Genomic DNA, 6,571 nt, shown 5'->3' with positions numbered 1-6,571 from the left:
ACTGTGGAGAACATGTGCTGTGGAAGATATACTGTGGAGGGCATGTTGTGGAGGATATACTGTGAGAACATGCTGTAGAGGGTGCGCTGTGGAGGGCGCGTTGTGGAGGATGCTCTGGGGAGGGTGCACTGTGGAGGATGCTCTGGGGAGGGTGCGTTGTGGAGAACATGGTGTGGAGGATATACTGTGGAGAACATGTGCTGTGGAAGATATACTGTGGAGGGCATGTTGTGGAGGATGCTCTGGGGAGGGTGCACTGTGGAGGATGAGCTGTGGAGGATGGCTGTGAAGGACATAATGTAGAGGATGTGCTGTGGAGGAAATACCATGGAGAACATGCTGTGGAGGGTGCGCTAAGGAGGATGTGTTGTGCAGAATGCATAGGGTATTGACAGGTGTTTTCTCTCAGCTGAGCTATGCAGTTCATCTTCTGCACATATTTGGCTTGCTCATCGTAAAGATGAAGACACCAAAGCTCAGAAAATCTTTGATTCGAACCCAGAAAGTTGCTTTTTGAGCCCAGTCTCAGCTACACTAGCTCGTTAGTCAGTCACATTTTCCTGAAGCTGGGAGCAACTGGCTGTGCCTATAGAGCTGGTAAGGTGGGACCTTGGAGGTGGCTCCACAGCCTGTGATTTCTAAAGAAATGTCAGATTTCTTTAGGAAGCACATTCTTGCTTTTTCTTTTTTCTTTTTCTCTCCATCTGACTTGAGGGTTGGGGAAGCAACGGAGAGGCCAGCACAGCAAGAACACAGAGGTGATATCTTACCATAGGTGACAAAACCTGCCTCAACAGAGAGCTACTCGGGAAGTCATCACCTGGGAAACCAGGAGATGCAACTTTGGTGGGAAGCACTTTAATAAACATACAGATTCTGTTAGTGCTGGGACAGAACAGGAGTGAGGAGCTGAGGAAGAGCCAATTGGGGAATAGAGATTCCAGGGGTGGATTCCAGGCACCAAGAGGCTTACTGGGGATTCACCAGGATGGTGGCCTGGGAAAAAGAGAGAGGGCCGGAAGCTCCCAGGGAGGTTCCTTAATGCTCAGGAGTGAAAGGTCTGTCACACACTCATGTTAATGGTTGCCACTTGGAAGGCTTGCCAGTGGGTGGGGCAGGTGGGTGGGGCATCCCACTCCCTCAGTTACCCTAGCTCGCTCTAGAGAGCTAAGAGAGGTGAACACAAATGCAGAATCTTGCAGCAAGAGACAGATTGGGCATGAACAAAGCTCATATCATAACCTCATATAACCCGGGTTTCTATCTGCTGTGAGTTAAGACTTCCTTCTCCAGAGATGCTGGAGGCTGTAGCGGGGAGTGCAGTTACTTACATACCATTAAGTGAAAGACCATCCTGTCCTAGTCAGGAAAGCCATCTTCTTCCCAAGAACGCAGCTTCAGGATGGATGTACATGCAACAATAAGTGGGGGGTGAGGGGAGGTACACCCACCTAGCCAGATCAGCTAACTCAGTCCTTGCTGGTCACAGGGTGACAGTGCAGACAGCTCTCCCTAACACCCACCTTGGGTGTTGCCCCACTGGTGTCTGAAAGTCATCCTCATATTGTCTTCATGACACCTGCTGCTATCACAGGACTGTGACGCGCAGAGGGGGTGAGTGCCCTGGCAGAGAGCTCACAGCTGATAACATGGTGTGATGAGCTAATGGCCTTTAACTTTTGAGAGATTTGGGCTTATATAACAGCCCCTTCCTTTCTATTTGTGTGACCTTGGTGATGTCCCTGGAGCAGAGGGTTCTTGATCTTTTCCTGGGGCTGGATACAGTGATGGACCCCTGGGTGCCTGGCTCAGGGCTGATTTGCTGAAGGAGCCTGTTTTCAGAGCCTGCCATTGCTGCTACAGTGAGACCCACCTTTCCTCAACTTGAGACTGATTTGACTGTGATGCTTGTTCTGGCTTGGAGAGTGTGCTAGAGTGAAAGACATGCCAGCAATGCAGGGGTTAAACCCTGACTTCTCTCTTCATTCTCAGCATTCACTGCAGGGAAGGCACCCTGCTATATTATTGGGAGACCAACACTGTGGGCCCTGAGTTGAGGACACGTTGGCTGCCTAGGTCACCCACCTCATGTGATTCCCCAGCTCAAAATCCACTAAAGACCAAACCACCACAGGCCTGGTCCCTGTCCAAATCATGAGCTGAAGGGACATGTGTGTGTGTGCTTGCTGGGCAGCAGGAAATGACATGGAATGCGCTGTGTGTTAGTTAATTTGCTCTTTGTATCAATCCTAGGAAAAACTAAGGCCTGGAAGGCTTAGGTTACACAGTAAATAAAGTGTGGTTTGTCTGTCTATCTATCTATCTATCTATCTATCTATCTATCTATCTATCTATCTATCTATATATATCTAATGTACATGAGTGCTCTATCTGCATGTACACCTGCATGCCAGAAGAAGGCATCAGATGCCATTACAGATGGTTGTGATCATGTGGTTGCTGGGAATTGAACTCAGGACCTCTGGAAAAGCAGGCATTGTCCTTAACGGTTGAGCTATCTCTCCAGTCCCTGAAGTGTGGCTTTAAACAGTAGGCTAACTCCAGAGTGCATACTTACAAGCTTGTTATAAGGCCCCTTTGCCAAGGACTAGCCACTCTCAGACTCCCTCCCAAAGTCCCTCAGGCCCAGGTCTTCAGTCACACTGATTCAGTGCTGCCCCATGTGGACAGGGAGTGCCATCACTCTCTGGCATTAGCTCATTTGGGGCTGGTGGACACCTCATCTGCAAACCTGTCATCTTCCCTTCAGGAACTCTCTCAGCTCCAACGGGAGCTGCAGTCTTGGCTCTGATCTCTCTGGTCTGACTAGTGCTGGAGGAAGACCTCCCACCTCCCGATTCCCAGAGCTGTCAGAGTACCTGCAGAAGCAAAATGTCCCCACCAAAGCTGTCAGCAGATCCATGGCAACCAGAAAGCCCAGCTCTCACCCCAAGTCCAGATCACTGTCAATCTCCTGGGATGTGCATAGGCCACATCTTGTCCAGCAGGAGGCAGTCATGCTGAGACTACATCAAGGAGACTAGCAGCATCAAGCATGTAGACGAGATGCCCAGCTTCCTCTGTTTTACTCAAGGCATGAAGAAGCAGCACACATCCACCCATTGGTTTTTATTATCTTGGTACTTGCTTTTCATTATCATTGTTTTCTTTGGGAAAAAAATTCTCCTGTTATTTATTTCATGCCTTAAAAATGAGTTGCATGAGGGGAGACTTGGGTCCCTTGCCCATGATTCCTGAAGGAGGTGGAGGTGTGAAGATCAGTAGATCAAGTTCACCCTCATCCACATTGCAAGTCTGAGAGCAGCCTGGGCTAGCTAAGACACTGCATATCTAACGGAGGGGGCTGGAGTGATGGCTTAGTGGTTAACAGTATTTCCTGCTCTTGAAGAAGAATCTGAGTTTGGTTCCCATCACTCATGTGCAGTGGCTTACACCACTGGGGATCTGATACCCTCTTCTGGCCTCTGTGGGTACTTTTATGAGCACACACACACACACACACACACACACACACACACACAAATGCACACATACATGCATGTACAGACACATACACATACATATATTTACACATGCATGCATGCACACATAAATAAAATAAATTAAATCTTTAAAAGAATGAAACCACCTCAAACACAATCAAAAAACTAACAGAGGTTGGTGACACAGAATGTTGTTAAGGACCACTATTGTGGCTCCAGAAGAGCCCATACACTATAAATCTTGCTAAGGACCACTATTGCGGCTCTAGATTAGCTCATACGTGGTCAATTTTGCTGCTAACTGCTCAGTTCACTTCTTATTCTCCATGTTGTTGCAAATATGTATGTCTGCATGCTTTTTCTTTCACACCTCACTGTTAACAGCTGCACGTCATCCATTTGGTCCACATGCCACAATCCTCCACACCTCCTCTGGTTTCCCACTGAGACTGGTCAGAATCTCTTGCTTTTAGATGTGATGTTGGCATTAGCATCTTCACCGAGGGGTCTCCCTTGTTTCAGACGGTTTTCTACAGCTCCGTAGCAATTTTCCCAGGATATACACTGCCTAGACTCGGTCTCGTGCCTCTTTTGTCCCATAGGAAGCTAGACACATGGAAACTTGGGAGAGCAGATGAGAGAGGACTATTTGAAAAAGGGAAAGAGGAAAGATGCAGAGGAGGAAGGCAGTGGGAGAGCAGGGTCTCACGGTGCTATGTTTGGGATAAACTCATTTTTGTCTCTGCTTCTCAGGTTTGAGCAGGAAGGGTAAGCGAGGGGAAGACCATCCAGGAAAAGAGGGGAAAAGCAGAGGAATCCACATGTATTTCTTGATGGTGGCATCTCTTTTGAACATCCTAAGAACATGTTATAAAGAAGAAACAACACTTCTACCAAGTGTTGCTGGACCTCAATTCTGGAATGTAAAAATATCAGTCTGAAATCCATCTTGACCTCTACACAGTACCCAATGAAGTTAGATCATTGCCTTCAAGAGGACTTATGTGTAAAACTCCTACAGGCTGTAGACAAGGCTATGGGTCCATCCATAAGCATACAAAGTCACAACAGCACATGCTATGTGGTATGCTACCCAGACCCCTTAAAAGACAAGGGCATCCTCCCCAGCACTGGTGTTCTCCCAGGCTAGTCTCTCCTCTAGCCATGTAATGGCCTGGCTGATTGATGTGGGATATTCCAGCCTGTTCTCCCTGTTGAGCAGAGGACACTGAACATCCAGCTCTGAGCTGCCCATGGGCCAATTACAAATATACCACAGCCCTGCCTCTCTGTGTCACTGGCTATCCCTTATAGGTGGTACCAATTTCCTGTGCTATTTTCTACAACAGAAGTCATTTCTCAGGGAAATTTAACCCCAAACAGTCATGTATCTTTCTTCCTTCAAATTCCAGAGAAGGGCACAATAGGGAAAATACCTCAAGATACATGAACTGGCTAGGGTTTTCCAAACAGGATTCCAGTTGCTTGGGACATAATGCCAATAACTGAAGCTAGAAGGCAGAGGCCCAGGAAACAGCTAACCTAATCATCTAAAGAGACAGCTCCCAGAACCTTTGCAAGCTACACATCCAACAGAGGAGAATTAGCTGGAATATGAAGAAGAAAAACCCCAAACCAAAACCCAAATAAACTTCAAGAAGCTAAAAAAGGATCAAAAAAGCCTACAATAAAGGAGCCAGCGAAGCAAGCAGAGTCCTCAAAAGATGAGGCGCAAATTTCTATTAGACACATGAAAGGATGGTCAGCCTCACTCTCCATCAGAGGAAGGGAAATTAAAGTTACAGTGAGAACCCGTCAGAGTGACAGTCATTAAAAAAGCAAACGCTAGTGACAACAGATGCTGGTACAGAAGGGGTGAAGGGGCTCTTACACCATTGGTGGGAATGGAAACCATGCCCGCCTCTGTGGAGATCAGTGTGCAAATTCCTTCCAAACCCAAACTAGGGGGTAGGAAGATGGCGCAGGGTAAAAGGTGCGTATTCATTGTGTCTGTTCCAGACATCCATATTCACCAGCTCACCACTGCCTGGAACTCCAGCTCCAGGGGATCTGATGCCCTCTTCTGGACTCTTCAGGTGCCTGCCTGCATACATGCATACCTCACACAGACACACAACTTTAAAAAGTGATAAAAATCTTCAAAAAATTAAAAACACATCTACCACCTGAGACAGCCATACAAATCCTGGGTATGTATCCAAAGGATCAGAACAGGCACTTCGCAGAGACACTTGTGTATCATTTACTAGAGCTTCATGCACAGTCATGAAGTTCTAGAACCAACGTAGGTGTCTAACCACAGGGGAATAGATAAGGAAAGTTGGTTTATATACACATCAGAAGTTATATCAGCCATAGAGAGGGATGAAGTTTTATCATTTATAGGACAATGAATGCAATCAGAGTTCACTATAATAAATGAATTAAGCCAGTCTCAGAAAGACAATGTTTTCTCTCTTACACAATTCCTAGATTTAATATAGAGTAAAGCCATGCATGTATGTAATAAATGTAGAAGTGAAACTATCTAGGGAGCAGGGGACCTAACTGAAAGGGGAAGAAGGGTACAGGTGGGGGTGGGGAGGAATATATTCAATGCATATTACATGTGTATGTGAAAATATCCATATGCAACAAGCGACAGGTGCAAAGTATAGACAAAATGAAACAATTAAATAACAATAAAATAAACTCAACAGGAAAACAGAATTCAGTTATAATGCTCTGGAAAAACTGTTTCAAATTAGAATTTAAGATACATAGATACATATTTTCTACATGTACAGAATGGACCCTGCATGCAGACTACAGATGAGTTTGTAGAAGGCACTAATCTCTTACTAGTGTCCCCCTCCCCTGCTCCTGATCAGCCACTTATTGTCACTTATTCTGACCTTGGAGGACAATGTTTTAAAACGAGAAAGACCTCTCAGAGGTTTTTAACATGAAATGTTCCATCCTCCTTTTTTTTTTACTGCTGGAAAATAGTGGAAAACCTGACTCCCTTTGGATTCCTGTAGAGATTTTATCAGTTGGGCCTTGGAGTC

The 6,571-nt window shown here is 46.1% G+C and overlaps 1 long non-coding RNA gene across 1 annotated transcript in view; it reads left to right on the top strand.

Moving 5' to 3' along the window:
• Nucleotides 1-6,291, top strand: part of LOC110299004 — a 40,028-nt gene extending 33,737 nt beyond the window's left edge. The window contains exon 4 of the long non-coding RNA XR_002378422.2: nt 4,257-6,291. This is a non-coding gene — a long non-coding RNA (uncharacterized LOC110299004). The remainder of the gene's footprint in view (nt 1-4,256) is intronic.
• The last annotated feature ends 280 nt before the right edge of the window (nt 6,292-6,571 follow it).

This window comes from Mus caroli, chromosome 7, assembly GCF_900094665.2.
Source record: "Mus caroli chromosome 7, CAROLI_EIJ_v1.1, whole genome shotgun sequence".
NCBI lineage: Eukaryota > Metazoa > Chordata > Mammalia > Rodentia > Muridae > Mus > Mus caroli.
The sequence above is the reverse complement of the archived record's forward strand: the minus strand, read 5'-3'. Positions and strand labels throughout refer to the sequence as shown.